This window comes from Amblyomma americanum, chromosome 5 (genome assembly GCF_052857255.1).
Source record: "Amblyomma americanum isolate KBUSLIRL-KWMA chromosome 5, ASM5285725v1, whole genome shotgun sequence".
Taxonomy (NCBI): domain Eukaryota; kingdom Metazoa; phylum Arthropoda; class Arachnida; order Ixodida; family Ixodidae; genus Amblyomma; species Amblyomma americanum.
Genome location: NC_135501.1, coordinates 53,367,018 through 53,392,589, shown reverse-complemented (window position 1 = coordinate 53,392,589; position 25,572 = coordinate 53,367,018). Strand labels below are relative to the sequence as shown.

The following is a 25,572-nucleotide window of genomic DNA, read 5'->3' as shown; positions in this document are numbered from 1 at the left end:
CCTGTCACTATATGTGCGACAGGCAAGAACCTCAGAGCCCCATAGTGCCTGAGCGGTGTCTTTAACGACAAGCTTTGGATTCAAGTTTTTTGACTGGAAAATCTTCTCCCCTTGGCCTCACTTATAGTGATACCTCTCATCAGATGAAACTGTAGAAAGAGCGAAACTCTATCATTGCCCCCAAACAATGTAAAGCGGGGTAAAATGTACGCTTACTCTTCAGTTTCCCAATTCCGCGAAAGCTGGCCTTTCAGGACTGCACGCTGCAAACATGTGATAGTTATTTATACTACAATGTTCCTACTACAAGATGTACCACAGGGGACTAAATGCATCTGGCACAAATTTCTCTCAATGTGTGTAAACCTAATAAAAGCCTATTTAAAATCTAAAGGAATAGGCAGCAAGTGTCATGCACACCACTTCAATCCTTATCTCTAACAAAATAATACGATTACCAAGAGCACGTAGCTGCTGCTTTTGCAACAGTGTATTGATTGCCTGGCCACCGGATTCTGGGCAACCCTTGGCACTTCGTTTTACGTGCCTGCATATTTAAACATATACATTAAATTTCACATGGCAAAACTAAAAATAAACTAGATCTGCATAATCATTCTTGAAAGAGCTTTGTCTCAGCATGCAGAAGTCAACATGCTGGGTAACATCCAAGCCTCCTGGCGAATCGCACTCATCGTGGTAATCAGCTATGACATCTCAACTGAAATGTAATGCACTATTAGCTCCAAATCGAAACCAGCATTTTAGAGCTGACTGCTGTTACTTGGCATTAAACCACGGGCAAATTTACTAAGCCATTACATGCTTTGATATTAAAGTAACTCCATCACTGGGATAAGGAAGGACTCAATGAATTGAGATTGGCTACCTATACCTAAGCTGCCAACTTCATGATGTGTCTCTCCGGCTTCGCTAAGCAGTTTTTGTGACCATATTGATTTAATACAACTGTGCTTCCTTATTCAAACGCCTCATCGTCCTTCCTTCTAGCAGAAATATTTAGCTTTTTGCTTTAGCCTTTGACATTCGGTAACATTGTAAGCAATTTATTTTTGCAATTTGTCAGTATAAAATGCTACCAGCTCATTCCTCATGGCTGCAAGCAAAATTTAACGAACTTCATTTGGCTTGAATCAAGGGAAGAGATTTACTGTTTATGGTGATTTTAATGTGCCAAAGCCACTCGGGCTATGAGGAACGCCATAGTGAAGCGCTCCCCAAATTTCGACCTCTTGGTGTTCATTAACAAATTTCTGGTGTAGCATGAGCAAATCACCATTTAAGGAGAGCAGCTATGTCAAAGGTGCGTTTATGGTGGTCATGCAAAGAACAAGGCTTCAATAAAATATGTACCACTAGTTTAATATTCAGTTTGCAAATAACTCGATGAGCCAATTTACCATTGTCGAAATGGACGCCGGTCGACGGCAGCACGCTCACTGTTCAAGTCTCACACAATTGCTTCTTGCCGTGCGCTTGCTCCACAAGTAGCTTTTGCAGTAAAACATAACTGTCAACTTAACTAAACAACACTTATTGACAAATGAATTCTCCAAACGATGGCTCATATAATCTTCTACTTCCGAAGTGCATACACAAGTTATCACCAAAGAAACAAAACCAGAAGCCACTTAAGAGCAATAAACTCAGCTAAGTGAGCAAGGTACCGTCAACCTACTTGCAAGAAGCTTCCCATCAATGCATTCCTTCAGCGACCTAATTATGCTGTGAAGATTCGCATTCTTTTCGCACTTCTCCCTACAGCGCTGGCGGCAGTGCCTCGCATCTTGCTTAGCAAGCACAAGTGCTGACTCTGCCTCAGCACATTCATCACTATCACTGCTGGATGTTGAATTTCGGCTTTTCTTGCGAGTCTGAAAAAAAGTAAAGCTATTATGAACAAAACATAAGAATTTTGTAGCCTGGTGTGCTTACTTGAGGATGGTTGGATGCTTCTTTATTTTTCCTTTTCGCATTTTGAAGCTTTTCCTCCAAAATGTGTGCATAGGCCTGGCTCTGCAGCCTGCTGCTGCTCTTTCTGATTCTTTTGTCCCTGAAGCACGGTGAGTCCCTATTAGATCTCTTCGGAATATAAATGGCGTTTAAGACATACCCGCTTCTCCTTACGCAACTGCGGCACGTGATCGCCGTCACTCGCGTCGACTTCGTACTCCGATACTGGAACTTTTGCTTTTCGAACTTGTTTCAATTGCTGGTTTTTCTGCAGTCATTCTTCAGTATCTGCAAAACATCAAGGCCACAGTTGGTGCTCAACTTCGGGTGGCAAAATAAGTAGAACCGATTTTAGGATATCCATCCGCCAACCTGCCAAATTAAAAACTTGTGCCAGATTGGGGCCGGAGCTTCCTTTTCCCGGGTCATGCCAATAGCCTGAATAGACGAACTTTAGATCGAAGTGTGCGTCATTCGCTGGGTCGACCTCGTTGATGTCAACGACGAGGACACGGTACACCTTCCCGTCGTTGCGATTCAAAAAAGCAGGACTGCATACATTTTCGACAACGGTTGCAAGGCTGCAAGCACAGCAAGGCTGCAAGGTAGCAAGATACCTGCATGCACGCCGCTGCAGGCGCAAAAAAGCGCGTTCACAACAACCGCTTCCGATGTCTTGGCTGCTGTTTCAGATATTCAGACAATTGAAATCAAAATACCAATTACTTGATTTTGCTGTTAAGATTTTACAATGTGGTCACATAATATTTCCTACTACCTTTTAAAAACGAAATTTAAAGTGATTTACTTGAAAAATAAATACTGGTAGCAGACCCGAACCACTACGAGTTTTTCATTAACGCCACATCAATCCAATCCAAAACAGGCATCTGTTGAATTTGTCTTTTTGCTTCTTAAATTTCTCTTTGGTGTTTTTTTTGTTGCTGTCTTTAGTTTTCTGAAGGCTAGTTAGAATGATTCCTTCAAAAAAAAACGCAAGTCTCGGAAACGGTATCTAGAGCCGAATTCAACGATTTACGAGGCCATTCTGAGGTCCACGGCGCATAGAATTATGACGGCAGAGTGCACCAGTGCGACAGCCTCGAGCACGCAGGCGTTTCCCTCGGGTACTCGTGGTACTGCCTATTTGTAGCATGATCTCTTCAGTGAACTGGAGGATTCTGTGGACTGAACAGATGAAGATCTCGACTGTACAGATGAAGTTCTCGGCGGTACAGGTGACGAGCAGCACGACACAGGAAATTGTGGATCCGGCCATTCGCAAAGAGATCCCGGAAGACTGTTCATTGAATTTGGAAACCCGCTAGAAAACGGAACTTCCCTCACCGTCGTAGACGCTCTCATTTTAATCACTGATTATGCTATTGAAGAAGGCCTATCATGGACAAGCATAGAGAGATTGCTGATACTACAAAACAAGCTTTTGGGAACAAGCGGTCTTCCAGACAGTATTTATCGTTTTCGGAAATTCGCATGTCCTTTTCCCGATGACATTACTTTTCCATTTTATTGCCCAAAATGTGAAACTTTGCTCGAACCTACAGCAGGGAACCTACAAACAGGACAGGGAATCTCGTCGGTGTGTTCTGTGTGCAGAGAATAGTATCCTCGAAGGGATTTAACGTCAAAGGGCATTTACTTCGCTAGTCTGCCGCTGACGACTCAGCTATCCTCAGTTCTCGCGGATGAAACTGTGCAGGAAAAGCTGGCGGAATCCTTGGAAAACCTTAATTCACACAGCAAGACAGAGAAATCGAAATCGAACTTGACTGATGGAGAGTTTTACCGCAAGCAGCGTGATAAACTAAATTGTGATGGATCTCGATTTAACAGTATCCTTAAGCTCAGACGGCAGTCTGATTTTCAAATCGTCTAACTATGCCATTTGGCCAGTGCTGGTTACTATCAACGAGCTGCAAACTTTCCTACGATGGCGATCGATTGTTATGCTACTTTTGTGGCCGGAAGCAAGCACCCGAACATGACATTGCTTCTCCAAGCCTTCGGCGTACAAATAGAGAGAGTGGCCCAAGAAGGCATCACTTGGAAGGCTATGCATGGAAGAGTAAAATCCAAGGTGATTTTCTCAAAAATGTTTTCCTTACGAGAAATCAAAGTACTGTTGTATAAAAATGCAAAAAGAGCGTGCTTACAATTCCTCAACGCATATAGCATTGAGGGCTTCAACAACCTCTGTTTTAATTCGCAAAATTGTTCAGTCAACTCGGTTTTTGTTGAAAATATATTGTACAAAAGCTGCGTTAAAGTTGTGAATCTTCTGAATGGTCGGCCTAGATATACCTTGCCTGACATCCTACTAATAAATTTATGCTATACGCCCTGATGTTGGCAGTGACATGCTTTTAGGCAAATGATTTCCTGTTTTCATTTTCTACTGTCTTTGATGCGCTGTTGACCCATCATGATTTCTCTTCTAGGTGTACTGCATTAGCTGTGTGGCAGATGCTCCTGCAAGGGCTGCAATACAGAATGTCCTCAAAGACGTCAAATATGCACACACTGCTGCACCTCCCGAAAGGTGTGTTGCTTCACGGGCTGTAGTGGGCACCTTTGTGCTTATCATACGAGTCCAACATGGGGCATCTCGTGAAACTTGTGTCTTCTTCAAATAGAGTTCCTCTCGTAAGTATGGGCACACCTTTCATTCTAGACGTTTGATTTTGTGTATAATCTTCAAAGCAGTAATTGAGAACAAATGCGCTGGGGCATATATTTTATCTTGTTCATAATTGCTTGTGTAATTCATTATGTAATTTAGCTTGTTTAGAATAAAGTGCTTTTTATACGTACTACACGAAACTGCCTCTGTTGTGTCAGCGCCACCGAACAAAGTAGAAGTAGCAGTCTAATTAATTCTGCGTTTTAATGCAGCTTATTTTTTTGTAGCCTGATCATTAACCTAATGTACATAATGTGTGCGTGATTAAAGTGGGCACCAAAAAAAGCTCGACATAAGAAGGCCATATCACAAGGCCATTGTGAGTGACGTTTTTATTTCTCAGAGTATTGCCTCATTCTTTAAACCGTCAATGAAATATGGTATGTATTCTCAGTTGTGATTGAAAACCTTGGTACATTCCTAGCATGAGTTTGGTTCACATGTATTCTTTTGTTACACTATTGATGAAGTATGAAGAGCCACCACTACACAGCACAGCTGGTACAACGCTGATCAAGATTGATAAAGATGTATGCTGGAATGGAGATTTTAGTTCTAAATCTGGGTCTCCGGAGGTGTGGTTTTGCACCAGGTACTTCTAGCATCTACCCATTCAACCACCGAACCCCCATGTCCTTGTATTTTTTGTTAAGCAACACTGGATCTGCCTGAGTCAAGTTGCCTAGGGAGCTCAACATGAGCCTGTATGTTGTATATTACTAAAGAAAGCTTAATATTTGGCCGAAAGTCATTTTCTGACTACGGCCACTTAAAGGGCTAGTGGAAGCACATGTGTCCAAGCGGTTTCCTACTGACCCGTTGAGGGCCAAGTGGACCACCATTGACTTCAAAACGGTTTTCATGTGAAACCGCATTGAAGACCACATGGGACCGCTTACACTGAAGTGGTTCCTAAGTTTAACCATTTGATAGGGCAACTGGTACCACTTACATTAAAGTGGCTCCCAACTGGAACCGCGTTGTTACAAATGATATAACTTGCAGTATCACTTTGAATTTTCAGCTTGGTGCCTTCACCGTCTGCCGAATGCATTACGCATGACAGCGGTTATTCACAATATCTATAAACTGGGTGACAGCAAATGTGCGCTCTCGTTCAGAGTAAGGCATAGAGATGCTTATTGTTCTGTGTTAGTATTTCAATGTTTCGTTTTTATGCGTTGCATATTGCAATCACTCAGTTCAGCCCTTGGGCGCGGACGGGCAGCCACCTAACCACGTGACGTGACGTCACGACAGCCGGAGGAAAAGCTGGGCCCCAAATAGCGCGGTCGCGCGCGGCCGCAGCCACCACCTGACTCCTGCTCCTCCCGCTAGGGGCGCTGCGCCGGCGCGTGACGTCACGGAGGAAAAGCTGGGCCCCAACTCGCGCGGTGGCGCGCGGCCGCAGCCACCACCTGACTCCCGCTCCTCCCGCTAGGGGCGCTGCGCTATGATTGACGTTACGGCATATGTATAAAAGAGCTGCGCTCCTTCGCCGGGACAGTCTTATACCCCTGTCACACGGGCATTTCGAGGGCCCTCGAACCGATAGTCTATCGATTCAAAGGCGATCGAGCGCTGCTACACAGGCAGTTTCAATGGCGATCGAGTCAATGGCCTATCGAGTCAACGGAGCAGCACCGAACTCCATCGAGATATGCAACGCATTCTTGGCTTAACCAAGCTAAGCCTGGCCATTTTTTTTTGCTTTTGCACAGTTGGTCTGTTTTGTTTTATAGTGAAGTACTCATGTACACTGTAAGTGCTTGGCGCAACGCGCAGTATTAATCGTGGACGCCTTCAACCAATCTCCTTATTCCATGGATGCAACAAGAAGCGCTTCGTGTTTTCGGTGACCGTCACGGCCGGGCCTCTATTTCATCAGCAATCTCGTGGTGTTAAAGGGCAAAGGGACAGTAAAGGAACGCTAAGGCAGTGTTCGCAAGTTGGTCCGCTCTGGCTTGTTTCTATGATGGGTAACGGGGGACAAACGCTGGAACGTATTCATTTTTTCATGGTGGTGAGTATGGGAAGCAAAATGCGCGTGCCATTATGTTCGCGAGATGTTTTGTTTTCCCTGCCTGGCTTTTAGTGTGTCCTGTGTGCGAAAAAATTTTACTCTTAAGACGTCAGAACGCTTCTCCGAACCCTTTCACCGCCCTTCGACCAAATGTCCTATCAGCATGCGCGAGAGTGACTATGTAGTCTTCCTTGGTCTTTCAGTCGTTGGAAAGGCAATTCAAGGTGCTACAAGACATTTTTTTCTCCGCCCAGAATAAATCCTACACTACAGATAAATGGATTAAAGGACATCCATAAACGAATTTTTTTTCAACTCGAAACAGAGAGAACTGCTCACAGTGCTGTTTTACCCCATTCTTATTTTGCTGCTTGGCGCTGTAGCACATGGTCAGGACATTGTGAAGTTTGTGGAAATATGTGGACGCACGCATTCTAAACACGAATTTTTAATTTTATTTACAGTACCCCTAAAGACCCTCCTGCGTGGTTAATACATAAAGGGGGGGGGGGGCGATATAAGCATAAAAGTACTGCGCAGGCACTTTAAATAAAACAAATATTTAATGTAATAACGAAGTATAGTTTATATGAAAGCTGAGAGGGAATGAGCAGTCCACTAGTGCACTCACCTTTAGGGGCAGGCTATGCTTCCCAAGTCCCATAGTTGATTTCCACCTCTAAATATTCGGAACGCTTACTGTTGTCAAAGAAGAAATATACCAGCCACAACACAAGGAGAGAAAACAGGACAGCGGCTGGACTGCCGCACGCGTTGTTACGAATACTCAGACGTAGCCATAAAAGGAAAGAGCCCATAGTAAAAAAGTACTGAAGCAGGGCAGAATAGTGGGCCTGGTGGTATGGCATGTTAAAGAAGAAATACCACTGCCAAAAAAGACGAACACACAAGGATAGAATAACACATGACCACGGCTTGACTGTCGCACGCGTTGGCACGATTACTCAGAGGTTGACATAAGAGGAAAGAGCCCATTGTAGAAGAACAGTACTGAAGCAGGGCAGAATGGTGGGCCTGTTGGCGTGGCATGTTAACGAGTAAATTTATACCAGCCGCAAACAGAAGAGCACGCAACGACCGAACTACACAGGACAAGGGCTGGACTGACGCATCTTGTGTCAGTCCAGCCACTGTCGTGTGTTGTTCTCACCATGTGTGTTCTTTTTTAAAAGGCTGGTATATTTGTTCAACATGCCATACCAACGGGCCCACCATTCTGCCCTGCTTACTCTTGGCAACTAAAGTATAACCCCACTGTATGACATGGGAACTTAATGCAGTTAGAAACGGGAGAAGGCTTTAAAACGCGGTACAGGAGGTCCTGGGGTTAGCAGATTAAAATATTTGTAAATGCTAGAACTTCGCATGTTTTGAATATTCGTTGCATTTTTGTGATGGAAATCTGCTCCTGAGCATCGGCAGCCTACTCTGCCCATTTTAGTGAGCGCGGAAGAGGACAGCTTTCTCTGTTTTATCTCCTTTCCTGTTTAGAGTGTGGGATAGGGCTGCAGTTTTAGTGGCCAGCGGGAGAGACAATGGCACTTCAGTTGACGCAACAACTCTGATTGTGATGATGAGGTCGCATCACCGCATGAAACAATAATAGGGGTTTTTGTCTACTGCTCTCTGTCATGCCATCATGTTGTGATGCCGCAGCCAGAGGTTTTATTAAATGCCGAAGGTTTTATTTAATGCGGATAAAATGACTTTTGCGGCTGAGTCGCCACTGTCACGTTAACTTCGTTTTATAAGTATTAAATACTCGTCCACATAAGTAAAACACCTTTTAAACAAGAGCGTCTGTAAGCTTCTCATGCAACAGATTGTCAAAAGGGAGTAAAAATATGAGGCACAATGCAGGAGCCACATATGATTGAGCCAGTAGGAACACCATGTTTCTGTGAATACTTGCGGTCTTCATGCTTCTCGACAGTGGATGATAGGTAACACGTTAAATGTTCCAAAAAATGTGTTGACAGACACGCCCAAGCAATTCTGTAAACAAACTGCATCTCGGTTTTCGATGAGGTGACGCTGAGTGCCTGTCAACCACAGTTGGCATACTGGGTAGAAAAAGTTCTCTACGTCAGAGTAGATGGTGGAATTGGCACTCAAGCAGATACGGGTTAAGAATTTGACGACGCTCGTCGAGGTACGGGCGCCGAACGGATCGTCAGGCTCCAAGGAATCCAGAGAGCGTGTCAAGAACTGGCCGACTTTTTTTTGCCTCGAGCCGTACTCGGTGACAAATGCACTTAGGGGACAACTGGTGTTATCCTTTTTTTTGGCAAAAATATTCTCCAGACGCCAGTCTTCTCCATTGCGCTGACATATTTAGGCAAGTTTCTCGTAACGCGTGAGCGTTTGCACTCTATGTCGGGTAAAACTGCCTAACTTGGGCGACGTTGGTGTCGCAGGAGCCGGCAAACGTTTGAAAATTCGCACCTTGAGTGGCCAGCTGCTCCGGCAATCAAAGCGGGCCACCTATAGGCCGCGTGAGTTTCTGGCATCATTACAACCTGCCCAAATCATTAATGCAGCTGCCACCTGCCACACTGGGAAGTTTGCTCACAACCTGTAAAAGGGATGGTGAGCAAACTCCGTAGTATGGCAGGTGGCTGCTGCATTAATGATTGGAAAAAATATTTGCCCTACCGGTTGCCAGCACCCCCATCACTGGGCAGAGGTACATCGCTTAATCGCTGGTATGAGGAATCTCAGGGATCTATGAATGTCAAGTCGGCAAAAATCATTCTTCATTTATCTGCCTTATCCCATTAACGCAAATGTACGAGAGCGCAAAAGGATCGCACCTTCAGGTTTTCTTTTCTGCGAAGACGCATAAAGACAATGTTCCCTTCAGATCTATCGTGTCTGAGTACGGCACTTGTCAGTTCTTCGGGTCTAGCTATATTCAAAAGCATTTTTCGTGTCTGATAATTGAGGACCCTTTTCACATCTCTAATTCCGATGATATGGTTGACTTTCTACAATCCGATAACCCGGGAAGGTGTGATGCTTTAACTATTGATATGCAAGACCTTTATTATTCTATACCGCATGATGAGCTCATGAAAAGTGTAAAAATGTGCATCGCTGATCACAACAATCAAACTGATGTTATTGATGGATGTGGTGTGTCCCCTCTGTTCAACTGCCATTGAATGGAAAGGGAAATCGTTTGTGCAGATTGATGGAGTGCGCATGGGATCTAAAGTAGCACCTGTGTTAGCCAATATGTTCCTTGCCAGGGTAGACAGATCCATAGACAGTATATGTGATGGGTTGGTTCTGAGGATCTTTCTGTATGTCGGTGATTATATTGTTTTCGTTAAGAAGGGGTACATGACACGTAGCATGGTAGATGTACTGAAGATTTTCAAAGAATGCGCTATGAACCTAACTTTCACGACTTAACTTCCTAAAGAAGATGTACTTCCATGTATGTACATAAGGCTGTTGTTGGAAGTTCACAGTATAACACGGGGCTAGTGAGCAACCGCTATATAAAGTCACACGGGCGCTGTCAGTGCGCTCCTGTGCTCGGCACCAGCTCTTGACTGGCATCCATATTTTCATCAGGTGCGTCTATCACCATTAAACATCTGGGGCCAGTGCGCTGCGCTTCCTCCTCCAGCTGCGACAACAACATCGGTGCTCTGCTGTGCTCTGCCAATGCTGAAGTTCGAGCTGTTCCTATTGCATTGGGAGTCCTAACATGTCGTTCGTGTTTTGGCTACCATTGTAAAAGTACTAGTTCTCAGCTGCTACTGGGGTATACCTTAGAACTTACTCATTGTGCACCCGTATCTAAGCCTCCTATGCTGCGCCAATGTAAGCGCTTCATGAGCTTCTTACAAGCATAGACCACTGTACCTTAGCGACTCGCTAGATTCAACGGTACTGAACGGTTGCCGCGGAAATATTCCGACGGCCGCAGGTCTATAGCCGCCGAGTAACAGTTCTTCGTGTCAAATGCAGGCCACACGTCTGCAATGGACCTGTCATGAAGCTCGATACGTGCCAAAACGTCATTGTGCGCTTAGAAGGACATAGAGTTTAAGTCTAAACTAAATCTAAACTAAGATTAAATTAAATTTCATGTACTTGTTCACTGTACTGAGAAATTTTATTATAGGTGCGATTCTGCACTTCGTTTGACCTAGATGCTCCCGATGCGGCCAAGAATCAAATAAGCACATCGGGCACCGTGGCCGAACAGCGTACCCACTGAAGTAGACTAGCGGGTAGGTAATATTTAATACAATCGAGGAGTTGGCTGCACCACCAGCAATGGGTCGGGTTGTTTTTTCGCACGCATGGCAATCTGTTGCTCGATGTCTGCTTTGCTTTCTTCCTCCAAGGACATTGAAACGTGCTTGACAATGGGCTCGTGTTGCCAGTCACAACTGTCATGCCTTAGGTTGAGCATTAGCAGCAGCTTAATTTCCAGGTCTCTTTCGAAAATAAGATAATCAGATGCAAAACAAATGCAGCTTAGGTAATCATAAACATGAAGGACACGATCAATTACGTTTCGCAATAACGCGAAGCATTATAATATTTGTTGATTACTTCTTGAAACCACCGGAACGTGGTGTTATCACTTTTACTGTGCCGAGGGAGGCTACCACTGTGTCTGCCAAGATAGATGAATAATAATAATAATAATAATAATAATAATAATAATAATAATAATAATAATAATAATAATAATAATAATAATAATAATAATTGGTTTTAGGAGCAAAGGAGATGGCACAGTATCTGTCTCATATCTTTGGACACCTGAACCGCGCCGTAAGGGAAGGGATAAAGGAGGGAGTGAAAGAAGTAAGGAATAAAGAGGTGTCGTAGTGATGGGCTCCGGAATAATTTCGACTACCTGGGAATCTTTAACGTGCACTGACATCGCACAGCACACGGGCGCCTTAGCGTTTTGCCTCCATAAAAACACAGCCGCCGCGGTCGGGTTCAAACCCGAGAACTCCGGATCAGTAGTCGAGCGCTCTAACCACTGAGCCACCGCGGCGGGTAGGATAGAAGTGCCATGAAACTATTTCTGCGTTGTTCGAGGCTGGGCGGTCCGCGAAGAAAAGAATCATCCCGCTTTCGGCCTCGCCCAGTCTAACGCTCATGAAGAACTTTTCGAATAAGGCTCGGTAAGCACCTATGAAAACCTCGAACAACGCAGAAATAGGATAGAAGCGCCATGAAACAATTTCTGCGAAAACCGATTGCAAACATGATACTACACAGTACTCAGAAGGACGACGCAACTGTTATTTTGTGTCGGCTAGAGGCCGCCGCAGCCGCGCGCGTACATATGTCTTGCAGCTAATCCGTATGGCAGTGGGCACGTGTGGACTGCACAGCCCATTGAGCAGCTGTGGCCGCCAATCTATATTCAAATCGAGCATATCTAGCAGCCTAATATATGCTCCATGATTTCATTTTTGCTTAGCCACTTCTGAGATGTTTTGTTCAGCCTTGCTACATAGTGCCCCTCCGACGCGAATGTCCATAATATAGTGCTTTATAAGGAAAAGTTTGTCTGCAGCTTTTCTTCATTATATGGGATGGGTGTATAGAGATTGGTTTATGGTTTACGGGAATTCAGCGTCGGAATGCGACTCAGGCTATGAGCGACGCCGTAGTTAAGGCCTCGGGAAATTTCCACCACCTGTGGCTCTTTAGCGCGCGCTGACATCGCACAGCACATGGGCCTCTATAATTTCGCCTCCATTGAAATTCGGCCGCCGCGGCCGGTATCTAACCCGCGTCTTTCGGGTGAGCTGTCGAGCTCTATAACAACTGAGCCACCTCGGCTGCGATGTATAGACATTTTCTTTTGTACATGACAAGCTGCTGCGGTCGTTGCGAAAAATGAAGTGAGTACACTGCTACTATTATTTATACTAACAATATACTTTACAAGATCTCTCATGGACGTTTGTTCTGTGGCGGATATGATCTGATATATAAAATTCCAAATCACAAAAGCAAGAAAAGTAAGTTGTTTCTCGCGTGACATCAAAATACGAGCCACACTGGGAGATTCAGCAGTGGGCGTTACGCGCCAGTCGTGCAATTCCTTAAAATATTGTTGAATGAATTCCTCTGTTTTGGTAACGTCCCTGGACTTCACGCGGGCGCATTCAAGCTGTGTCTAACACCTGCGCCACTTATGTAAATTCACAGTCTTAGGACTGTCCTCTCACTTCCGTTCCCTTTCTTTTTGTTGATCCTTTCTTGAAAAACCTTCATGCACTGAACAATATCCATTAGGAAGCGGCGAAATGAATCTGTTGGTGAGTGTTCTGGACCAAAAGATTGTTAGGTTTTACATATGCTGCGTCGCCTCCAGGTACTTTGATGCGTTAATGAAATTTGAGAAACTGGACATGCGCATCTGATGAAGCGAGGAATTTGTAAATTCATCAGCGTTGAAAATAGGATAGCGCTCTGTTACTGAGATATGCTTTTGGAGACGCGTGTTTCACGAGGTCCTGTTCTGCGAATCTCGAAAACTTGGTTTACGTGTCCATATATACTCTTTATTTCGTGTTGCTGAGTGGCGGAACAATAATTTTGTAGGCTGCTTGCTGCGTAAGACTTTTGGGAAGGTGGAAACGGTGAGTTTTTGTTTTCGATGCGAAAGTATCTGCAGTGCCGCACAGGAGAGATGTTGTACACATACTGATGATTGAAGATACGGGTACTGTTCCGGCGCCTATATTGACACGTGTACTTATTTTTATCGGGCGACCACGTTTCGCCGCCTAACAAGTGTTATCGCACAGCGCGGGACGCGCCTGCATCTATCCGAAATTTCTGGCAAGTCATCGATGCTTCTATTCGCTGTCTCTTGTAGCCGAACCTTATGTTATCTGATTTCATCACCTGACGCGAATGGTGTAGAACTTTGTGGAAGGCACGCGGGTCCCAACGATTAGTCTGGAACATTCGACGACTGCTATATAACAGCCGACGCGCTCGACCCGCGGATCAGATTTTCGACGATCGCCGACCGTGTTCGCCGCTACCGTTGTGCTGTAAGTTAGCCTCTTTTTGTGGGCACAGGTTCGCCCAATAAAAGTTAGTTTTGTCTTTCACAGTATTGCTACTGTGTTCTTCAACGTTACCAGCACGTTACATCTGGTGGAGGTGCGGGGTAAGTGCGGTCATGAATGGTTATTCTTGCCGTGCAGATTCCAGTCGGCGTGATGAGGTGTCCTCCAGCGGTCCGAATTTGAGGGCCTTCCCATGCGGTCTTAACTTTCTTCAACTGGGCGGCGATGTGTCCACTAAGGCGGTAACTGCGTGGCCTTCGAGAGGCACGTCGAGGTCGGTGGTTCTTTGTCTTGCGTTGCAGTTAGGTCTTGGTGCCGGATCACGGCTGCGTCGTGTTGAACTGAAGTTGGAACGTCGCGTCGTCAAGTCGCCTTTCGTCGGTGTATTCTTGGCTTCCTGACTTCGTCGGGACGGCGGCGTGTCGTTATTATGTCGTCGAGGTGGTCTCTGCGTCGTCTTCGTCGTCGGCGGAGGATATTCGTCAGTTCGACGAACAGAATCCGCACCTCCATCGGTTGCTGCTTTTAGTTTTCCGGATATGGGCTCGCAGAGCGGCCCCGTGCTGGGCCAGTGTATGGACGGCGCTGGGGCGACAGGTAGCGGCCTGGTGACGGCGACCGGGATGGACGTCGAGGGCTCCAGTGAGTAGCGGCGAGGTAGTCGGCGATGTCACGAGGGCGTTCGCCTCCCCGAGGGCGCGGTGCGTCCACGGCGAACCCCCGCAATCCCAGGTCGCGGTATCGGCATCGGCGGTACACATGGCCGGTTTCCCCGCAGTGGTAGCAGAGCGGGCGGTGGTCAGGAGCGCGCCAAACGTCGGTCTTCCTCGGGTAGCTGCGCTGGGCGACGGGTGGGCGTGTTGGCGGCGGCGGCGGCGGTGGTCGACGGAATTGCGGCGTCACAGGGTCCTGGCGCGGTCGTGGAGGGGGACCTTGACGGCGGGCGACGGCGGCATAGGTCATCGCTTCTGGCTGGGGCTGCGATGATTGTGGTTTTACCTCGGGAACTTCCAGCGGTCGTTGGACTTCTTTGACAATTTCGGCGACGGAGGCCACTTGAAGTTGCGATGAAGGGAAGCTCCTTTGAAGCTCCTCTCGTACGACTCTCCTGATGGTATCGCGCAAGTCGTCGGTGGCCAGTGACTGAACTCCGGCGTAGTTTGTCGAGTTCGTGCGGCGGTTGAATTCTCGGTTCCGCATTTCGAGTCTTCTCAATGCTGGTGGCCTCGCGAAGGAACTCTTCTACGGTCATCGGTGGGCTTCGTATCATTGTGCCGAAAAGTTCCTCCTTTACACCACGCATCAGTAGGCGGACTTTTTTCTTTTCGGAAATTTCCGGGTCGGCGTGGCGGAACAGACGGCTCATTTCCTCAGTGAAGATTGCGATCGTCTCATTCGGCAGCTGCGCTCTGGTCTCCAGTAGAGCTTGGGCTCGCTCTTTTCGCAGGACGCTTGTAAATGTTTGCAGGAAGCTGCTTCGGAACAGGTCCCACGTCGTAAAGGTGGCTTCTCGATTCTCGAACCACGTCCTAGCGGCGTCCTCAAATGCTAAATAGACATGTCGCAGCTTGTCGTCGCTTGCCCAGCTTAAACGTAGCGACCCTCTCATACGTTTCTAACCAGCTTTCCGGGTCCTGAAATGTGGAACCGCAGAACGTCGGTGGTTCCGTGGGCTGCTGCAGCACGATGTGCGACGCTGGGGCTGCCATTGGGGTTGCCTCGGCCACAATCTTCTTGGTCTTCTTAGGTAGAAGTCCGTGTTCCGGGGGCAGCTGTTGAAGACGGCAGCTTGCTTGATTGTCCGGGACTACGTTGGTGTTCTCTTAGCGGTCCGGGCTGGAATCACGGCTTGTCGGGGGCGTCCGGTACATGAACAAAAAAAAGAAGCACCTCCATCAGATGTAACGTGGTGGTGACGTTGTAGAACACAGTAGCAATACTGTGAAAGACAAAACTTTTATTGGGCGAACCTGTGCCCACAAAAAGAGGCTACACTTACAGCACAACAGTAGCGGCGAAGAGAGTGTTTGGCGAAGTTTTGACCGTTGAATGTTGGGACAACATTCGACATGCTTAGTGCCTCTGGAACAAGAGAGGCATTCTTTGGACTTTGCTCTCGCAAGATGCAAATGAGACACTACAATGCTCTCAGGGAAATTATTGTTCTTAATTATCTCTTTGCTTCAAGACAGCAGAAAAATTAATAAGTTCCAGTGTTGAAAATGTACTTCAAATGGCTGGCAAGACATTGCCTCCATACAAAACGTGTTGCTGCCGTCCGCTTCCTTCTGCTCAAAGCTATTATTTAAAGGAAAATATACAGTGCAGGAAGAAGTGAGATGCTGCAAAAGGTGGAGAAAAGAATTTTCTATAACAAATTAAAGAAAAGCAAAAATTATGTTTTTAATTTTTTTTCCTTTATGTCACACAAGAATCATTTTTTGCTTTCTATTTATTCGCATGAGCTGCGACACTGTGGCAGAGTGAAACAGATTTGATTTATTCTTGCTCTCTTTCTTTGAAAAAAAAATTGTATGATTTAGCTGCATTTTGAGCTCTAATTCTTTGTTGATTCAAAAGAGCTGTGTAATTTTGCCGCCAACTCCCTCCTTCACCGCAACCAGATATTTTCAATCATTTCTCATGGTGTATCACTCCCGTCATGACTACCGAGCACATGTCGGGAGAACTTATTTAAAAAAAATACACATAGACTCAAACTTCGTTCCTCAGGCAAGAAGAGCTGTCCCGTAGTTTGTGGCCGTTAGGTTTGAAAATTACAACATTCACGATATGCTCGCTTTTTCAGTGAATGTTTTGTCTGGCCTTCGCTCCACCTGGCGCTGAGGGACATCAGAGGGTAATAATGAACTTTAGGAATATGTGCAACCGATTGCGGTAGGTTGTCTATGTACGCGACATTATAAATGTTTTTTAGGAGTGCATAGGTCTGTTTTTGCGCGCTCAGTGATGCCAGCTTCACTTCAGATTCCCGCTAGACAGTGCGGCCACGGAATTTTGTGCATAGAAACAATGCATCTACTTTCTGTTTTTTTTTCAGAGAAAAAAAATGGCCAGGCTTAGCTTGGTTAAGACAAGAATGCGTTGCATATCTCGATGGAGTTCCGTGCTGCTCCGTTGACTCCATAGGCTATTGACTCGATCGCCATTGAAACTGCCTGTGTAGCAGCGCTCGATCGCCTTTGAGTCGATAGACTATCGGTTTGAGGGCCCTCGAAACGCCCGTGTGACAGGGGTATAAGACTGTCCCGGCGAAGGAGCGCAGCTCTTTTATACATATGCCGTGACGTCAATCATAGCGCAGCGCCCCTAGCGGGAGGAGCGGTAGTCAGGTGGTGGCTGCGGCCGCGCGCGACCGCGCCAGTTGGGGCCCGGCTTTTCCTCCGTGACGTCACGCGCCGGCGCAGCGCCCCTAGCGGGAGGAGCGGGAGTCAGGTGGTGGCTGCGGCCGCGCTCGACCGCGCGAGTTGGGGCTCAGCTTTTCCTCCGTGACGTGGATGGATGGATGGATGGATGGATGGATACGGCTGAACCCTTTACATCGGGCGGTGGCTCAAGCCACCTAGCCATGTCTTGTGAAATTTTACTCCTGTCTTGCTTTTAGCCACCAATCAGATAACCTTCGCTTGGTTACTTCTAACCTCTTAAAATCCACTTTCCCTTCACTATCCCTAAACCCCAATGCCTTGGGTAAGTCAGCCGCGCTGCCTTCCACTGTAGGGTGAAGCCCTTTACAGAAAAGTATCAAGTGTTCAGCCGTTTCCTCCTCCTCTCCGCACGCAATGCACAAAGTGTCTATCTCCTGGTACCTGACTCTATACTTCTTAGTCCGCAAAACTCCAGTCCTGGCCTCAAACAACAAAGAACTTCCCCTACAATTGTCATAGATATTTTCTTTGACAATTTCCTGTTTAAAGGTCCGGTATGTTTCTAGTGCCGATTTCGTCAGCATCCCTGTTTTCCACAAAGCTCTCTCTGTTCCTTTAACCTTTTTCTTAACCGATAATTGCTGATTTGCCCCCTTACTGCTGTCCAGATATTTGCTTGTCAATTTTCTAGTTCGCTTTCTCCATTTCGTGTCAACTCCCGCCCCTAGCGGGAGGAGCGGGAGTCAGGTGGTGGCTGCGGCCGCGCGCGACTGCGCGATTTGGGGCCCAGCTTTTCCTCCGTGACGTCACGCGCCGGCGCAGCACCCCTAGCGGGAGGAGCGGGAGTCAGGTGGTGGCGCGCGACCGCGCGAGTTGGGGCCCAGCTTTTCCTCCGGCTGTCGTGATGTCCCGTCACGTGGTTTGTGGCTTCCCGGCCGCGCCCAAGGGCTGAACTGAGTGATTGCAATATGCAACGCATAAAAGAAAACGAAGTCTAAGGAGCAGTGCTGTCTAATGGTGTAACTTTTTCTCAGACGGTGCAACGCTTTAGTAAAGTTCACAATACCTTAGCTTTTCTTGCGGAAATCGCTTCAGAGAATAAAAAAAGAACTATCAGCGTAAGGGTTTTAGAAATATGAATAATGCGGGGACTCCGTGAGCATAGAAGGGACCGGCTTGTTCAACTCGTAAAGCTTTTGAGCCGTTCTGGATTATTTGTGCAAAAATGAGCAGTAGGAATACCTAAACAAAAGTTCACATTTGCTATGTAGCTGCTCATAATGTGCGTCTGGTCAAATGCTTAGGGAAATCACTCAAGGTAAAGAAAATATGTAATAAGAGAGTAATTACTCGTTGGCATCCGTCCGAGCGCTCCCATACAAAGGCCTACAAAGGAAAGCTATACAGCTTTCTAATAAAATTTTTAGATAAAGTAAATTCGTCTTGGTCCGGGGTTCGAAACATGGATCATGGCTTTACCGGAGCAGTCGCTCCACCAACGGAGCTAGGTCTTGGTAGGGCGGGAGCGAATTGATGAATAATTCGAAGTGGGAATAGTGTTGGTTAAATGTGTAGGGGAACCCCCAGTTTCCGTATAGCTGCGCTTGCGAGGATGCGAATATGTACTTAATCCTTTAAAATGTGCGTCTCAAAGAGATAACCTAAATTTTCCGCCAGAAATAATTAATGCATCCAAATAATTTTCTCTAATGAGAGCAACAACACTATGCGATGTCAGTGCACGTCACGATGTCAGCGCAGTTTATACAGAGCTTCCAACCTTCTTGAGGTCTTGGAAACAGTTGGAAAACGCTTCTTTTGGCAGGGATGTCAGCTCCTTTGTCGTGGCGCCTTGAAAGGCGTCCACGCTCCCCATCCAGCGACCTTTTATGGCTGTCTTCAGACAAGGAAACCGGAAAAAATCGCATGGGGAGAGGTCAAGCGGGTATGGCGGATGAGGAAGTACACTGATGCTGTGGTTGGCGAGAAATTTTGTCACGCTGAGAGCAGTGTGCGGCCTGGCGTTATCATGGCGAAGGCACCATTATACAGATGCCCGTAAGTCAGGGCGACGGCGTCTCAGTGCATCACGCATATGTTCGAGCAAGCGGATATAAAACTCCTGATTCACCGTCTGCCCTTGTGGGACGACGTCGTGGTGTATGACACCTCTGGCGTCGAAAAAAACTATCAGCATCGTCTTTGTTTTGGTCTTCCGTCGTCGCACTTTTCTCGACGCCGGAGAGCTTGTGGACCACAATTCAGCGCTCTGCCTCTTTTTTGAGGATCGTATTCAAAACACCATGCTTCGGCATCAGCAATGATGCTGTCGACGAATACGGCATCCTTCTCTTCCTTGGAGAGCAAATCAGCCCTCACTGATACCCGCGTGTCCTGGTTCTGTGTGAGGGAGGGCGGCACGAGTCTGGCATTCAGCTTTCGTTTCTCCAAGTTCTCACGTAAAATTTGGTGGTATGTTTTCTTACTAATGTCGACAGCATCTGATAGCATGTGGACTGTAATGGTGCCGTATTGCTGTACGATTTCCCTAATCGAGCCACGTTGTTTTCATTCCGTGAGGCTGAAAGGCGCCCCTGCCTTGTGTCGTCTTCCACCGACGTTCGCTCCGATAGGAACCTCTTGTGCCACTCGAAAACTCGCGCCGGAGATAATGTCTCGTTGCCGTAATCGTCACGAAGGAGCTAATAAGTCTGTGTGGCTGCCTTGCCAAGCTTCACACATAATTTTATGTTTACGCGCTGTTCGAGGTGCACGCCCATTTCTCCATATTCACTCACAGTACAATGCGCAGACGGCTAGTGACAACGTGTTTTTCTACATGTAGTTTCAACTACCGCCAGCCACAGCAATTAACCTAAATAGCAGAGGTTAGCCCGAACAGATGCCGCTACACGTACGCACCTAAAATTATTTTTGAGGAATAATTTCTAGAGAAGAAAATAAAGCAGTCTCGGAACTTTACGGAAAAACGTTTACGTCGCACCTTGGCTCCATGCTTGACTGGCTTTCTCCTGTTTAGGACCTGTAATAAAGAATACTTAAGCAAAAAAAAGCAGTCGTTTGGTGTGTCTCAAAACTCGGCATTGCGAGCACCAGTATGCTTACTTCTGAATTACAGTACGCTGAGAAAAAGTGTATCTAAATAAAATTAACATGATGGTAAAATGATTCGAAGTGAAAGTGGAAGCTTGTCAACTAGTTTTTGAACAACCCTCCTGAAACTACCACTATATCATTCATTACTCATACCCTGGTGCTATACAGTGCACTCCTTCATGTGAAGTCTTCTACTATGCAGCGAACTTTCATTTTATTTATCCGGTATGCCCTCCAGAAATTGCAACCGTTACTGCCACCCTAAATAGGGGCCTTTGTTGAGATGAAAATTTAGCTCCTCCTAGAGAAACTTTGTAAGAATTTTATTGTGTAAAGCACTGTCATGTATTTATTTTTGTTTGCACAACTAGTGCTTTCGTTCAACTGTAAAAACAAGCATAGTTAATGCCTGCACAAAAACGGCTTTTATTATACTATCACCGCGTATAGACGTATCTTGACAGCAGCTTTCCTTAGCCCAATCCTAAAGATGTTGCTTGATGTAAGATTTGCTATGTGTTATTATAAACACAAAAATTTATTTTCTATGCAGTACGGTTTTTGGTGTTTTACCTATTGACACTGCGTTGGAATGATTTAGTGATAAAATCAGGTCGGCATTTGACGGAGGTAATTTTGCCGAGGCTGTCTTCGTTAACTTTGGAAAGGCGTTCAATTAGACAAATCATGACGCCTTATTTGCTAAGCTTGAAGATGAGTGCACGAACGAAATACCATTGTCTTCATTAAAACGTATCCTCTAGCATCGGCCCAAGTTGTGTAATGTCATAATAATCGTTCGCAAATTAATATCAAGGCTGTATTCTTATACCCCGCTAATTTTTAACTTAAACAAATGGTCTCAATGAGTGAATACATTTCTACGATACAATTGTATACGCATACCACATCAGGCTCTTTACTTCAAGTCCTTGCACTGGTTGTCTCATGAACAAGTCTGGTTTGGGGGAAAATTGGGGCCGTACAAAAGGCTGTGTAATTCAAAACTTTAGCGTTCAGGTCATCCTGTAAGCAAGTTCCTCACATTGCCTTCACATGGCAACGCTTGATATTGCACTCATCGACGGCATTGTGTTTTTAGGAGTGGATCTCTATCCGGATTTTAAATTAACCAATCATGTTTCGTATATTGTGACTTCATGTTCATATATGTTTTATAATGCTTGATATATTGTCTCATTAAGGCTCTGCTTCAGGCCCCCTTCAGTTTCACTGCAAATCTGTCTAAGAAAAGTGAAAACAGGGCTAATTTTGACACAAACTACACAAAAAGACCACACAGGACGGGAGCTCTCTTGTCTTTCTGTGTGATTTGTGTAAAATTAGCACTGTTTTTACTTTTGTTACACAATGTTACACCAACTAGCCCAGCAAGAAGTACTGTTATACAAATCTGTCTCACTATATTTCTGTTCTATACATATCTGTTTACAGTTCCATATCTATCTATATATTCATATAAGTTCATATCTATTTACAGTATATAGTTCATATACTTCTCGCTTTACGCCCAAAAGAATGCCTTGGTATTTTTACCTTCACGATTCACTGCATCTTCGTCGCTGCTTTTTGCAAGTCTACGATTCTCACATCACATGGCACGTCATCGTTACATTTTTTTTAAATATTTAATAGACAACTTCGCATTTAAAAATTTCCTCTGTCTACCAGCCCACCATCAGATGTAGGAACAAAACTCAACCTTCGCTACAGAAAACGTTTTTCTTCCAGCGTATAAAAAAGGCTGCCGTAACGTGATTTAGGGGTTCGCTAGCAAATCTTTTTCTAATAATTATAGTTAGGAAAGAAAAGAAAACAGAATTCTTTGCGTAGCTTCGAACGACTTACAACTTAAGGATTACTTCGTATCTGGCCTATGAACTGTACTATAATTCTAAATAACAATACGTAATGCATTTTCAGTGCCATTTACGTTGTCACCTTTTTGCCTTCTTCGGCTTTTTGCTAGGCCTCACACGAGCAGCACAAAAATTCAGCAGAACTTTTTTGTCTCGCTGAGCTTTAATAGAAAGGATCGCTTTTTGTCGGCCAGAAAGATGTGCCGCCTCCCTGCAAGCGGCACGTGAAGCTTAGTTAAAATGAAAATAGATCTACATCAAGAAGAGCTCTCCTTTTTCGGATCTGAGTCAAAGACCCATTCCCCAAGCATGTCACCTCAAAGAAGCCTAGCAACCAGGCAGGAGTAAAAGTGTTCTCATGTATTAATTCCCATTTTCACAATTACTGCTTTCGTTTAACTGCGAAAACAAGCAAAGATAACGCCTGTACTTAAAAACGGCTATTCCAATAATAAAACGGCGTACGGACCTCTCTTGACTCTAGGTTTTCTGAGTACAATCCTAGAAACGTTGCTTGATGTGAGAATTATGATAATATAAGCATAAAACGCATAAAAAGAACACGATGAAGATTGTAAATATGCGGAATTAAGACCAAAGATACATTTTACTGCACTGCCAGTGTCTAATAAAACGTGAAAAAGGTAACTCTAACGCTAAAATAGTAAACACTCTCCAGGGCAAATATCGGATGCATCCACAACACTTCCATGCTGTTCCTCGTGACATACAAGTGAATATCAAGCGCGTTAGTGTCATCAGACTAACCTAACGCCTCACAGTTTTGTTCCAATTCGGACAGTACTCGCGCTTCGTTTGACGTTGAAAGTGCCTGATGTGGACTCCACGAAGGCTCCAGTGGTATGAAGGTAGGAATCACTCCTATGTTAAAATTAAGGCATTCGGAATCAACCAGGCTTCACTGTACTTATTTTATTTCTGTCGAGAGACGAACAATACCTTCAACATAGAACTAAGTTAAAACTCTAATCAAGCTTCAAGCGAAACACAACACCTCCACCCGTGAAACAGGTAATGATAGTGTTACCTTCACCTACAAGACTGTGCTGAAGTTCAACATGTCACTCCGGCATTTGGCGGAAAAGCCGGTGAGGAAAGCACGTACTCCTTCCTCGGGAACAAAGAAGAGAACACTGATCAATCTGCTGGCGCACGAAGACTGGTGTTCGAAATCAGGAGAAAAAAGCCTGTATCGACGACTGCTGTCGTACGAATGCCAGGGCTCTTTTATATTCACAGGGCTGGAGCCAAACACGAGCACAGCTGAGTGCGAAAATTTACTTATCGACGGGAGAGAAAGGAGAAAGCTGAAATGAAAAATAGTCGCGTGCAAGACAGCGTACGGGCAACTAAATCCAATGTACCTGGAAAAGTGCCCCAGGTTCGCGTGATTAGCATACGATTGGCGCCCTGACGAGCTATGCTGCTCCTGGGTGCAGCGCAGGAGTTAGGAGGAGTGAGGTAGTAGTGGAAAAGACGATTAGGAGGGACCCACCCGGAGAGGTAATTACTGCAACAGCAGAAGGAACGTTACCGGTAACATGTGCGCGCTATTTAACTTTGCACGCATATGTTTTCGAGCTAATACAATAGTAAGATCCACTCGCTTCAGGCATTTCTATTCTGCCAAGAATATAGTGGTTCTACCATTGTGCCTTGTTCACGGTCCTCTTTTCTGTTACATGCCTTGCTGTTACTGATCTCGACATGGATGACATAACGAGGAAGCGGTCAGAGTTGGCTCCTTTCTAGAGTGCAGGTGCATTTTAATTGTAAATAGAGCGGTTTGGAAACGTTTCCAGACGGTTCCCGTCCATCTTCCTAAGAATGCGACCTCTCTGAACGACTCCAGGAGCGGTCGGGCGAGAACACTGAGGCACACTCGTCGGCTTTTGGCCGGTTTATACCTTTACAACAACAGAAGTTTTTCCGAGTCTCTCTATACCATCCATGCAGCCGATTGTGTCGCAGTGACTGGAGTTTTTGCTATTCGTTTAGGCAAATTTTCGTTTTTTTTCAAATTTCAACTTTTAAAGTTAAATTTGTTTTCAAATATTAACGAAAATATAAAGTTCGGTCCAAATTTACATCGTAAACTAGAAGTGTTCGTAATTTTAAAATTTATTTGCAGTTAAATTTTGAATTTAAATTTGAAATTTTAGTTTGTAAATTGTAAACTGCGCAATGTTCTCATTTAAAAAATTAGATTCAGAATTTTAATTTAGAAAAATTTGAAACTAAAATGTGTCTTAAGAAGTTCTTTATTGCTTTTAAGTGTACAAGCCCCTGTCTTCGAAAAGATTACAACGGAGGGACTGTGGAATCTCCTGCTGCTCTAACTCCTTATCTTGACCGGTAAAAAGTTTGCTGAGCAGGCTGAATAACAGAATTTTGCAGATTGTTAATTGCGACAACGGCGGCTATGGCCGAATGCCTTAATACAGCTGAATCCTAGTTTAGTATTTGCGTGGTGCGTCGCTGGCGTCGCCAACCGATGAAATCGAGTAGAAGCGAGGAGTCGTTTCCAGGGATGTGTTTCTCTATCTCAAGGTGTCGTAAAAAAGGGCTGTCCTTCTTTGGGAAGCTGGCGAACCGGGGATTTTGTTTGCGATAATAAGGCTGAGTTTTTTTTTAGATGGCTGCGTCAGCAGCATCGAATTAAAACTACGTTCTAAATAAAACAGGAATGATGCTTCACAGGTGTGCCTAGGAATGAGTGGTCTCGAGTTTAGAACCTGATTTACATCCTTAGATTCGAATAACAGTGTTACAGCTTTGATTAGATTGTTAGAGTCTTGCTTACACTTTTGTATAAATGCTCTTTGTAGCTGGAAGAAGTGGTACTTAAGAAAGTAGGCCAGTAAATACACCCTTATCTCTTCTCTAACGCGGAGGAAAGTGAAAAACGTGATTCCTCTGTATGTATATAGCTGCAACAACCTCGTGCATTGACCGGGTTGTTAGAGCAGGGTGAATAAACAGCGTATTGGTAGTGCTGTGTCGTACAAAGAAACCGCAATTTCCAGTGTGATTATGTTGTACAGATAAACGCAGCTTCCTTATCATATTGATCCCTGCTTATCTCAGGCCCGCCTACATTAGAGTACGGCGAAAAAGTCACCGCCACACCACACATCCGCCGCTGAACAATAGCGGTTACCCAAAGGAAACTAACGCAAATAAAATCAAGCGTTTTTTTCATGCAAACACAAAGTTGTATTTCTTAACAAAAAACCCTCACCACAAAACAGCTGGATGCTCTCCTTTTGATAAAACAATTCATAGCGCGAAAGGCATTTACTTGAATAAATTATTACCAAAAAAATTGTCTCGAACCCTCTCAAACACAATGAAGAACACTCATCGCTTCTGT

At 45.2% G+C, this 25,572-nt stretch overlaps 1 pseudogene; it reads right to left on the bottom strand.

Moving 5' to 3' along the window:
* Window positions 1–14,317: 14,317 nt before the first annotated feature.
* LOC144134688 (uncharacterized) lies at window positions 14,318–15,663 on the bottom strand (annotated as a pseudogene).
* Window positions 15,664–25,572: the final 9,909 nt, after the last annotated feature.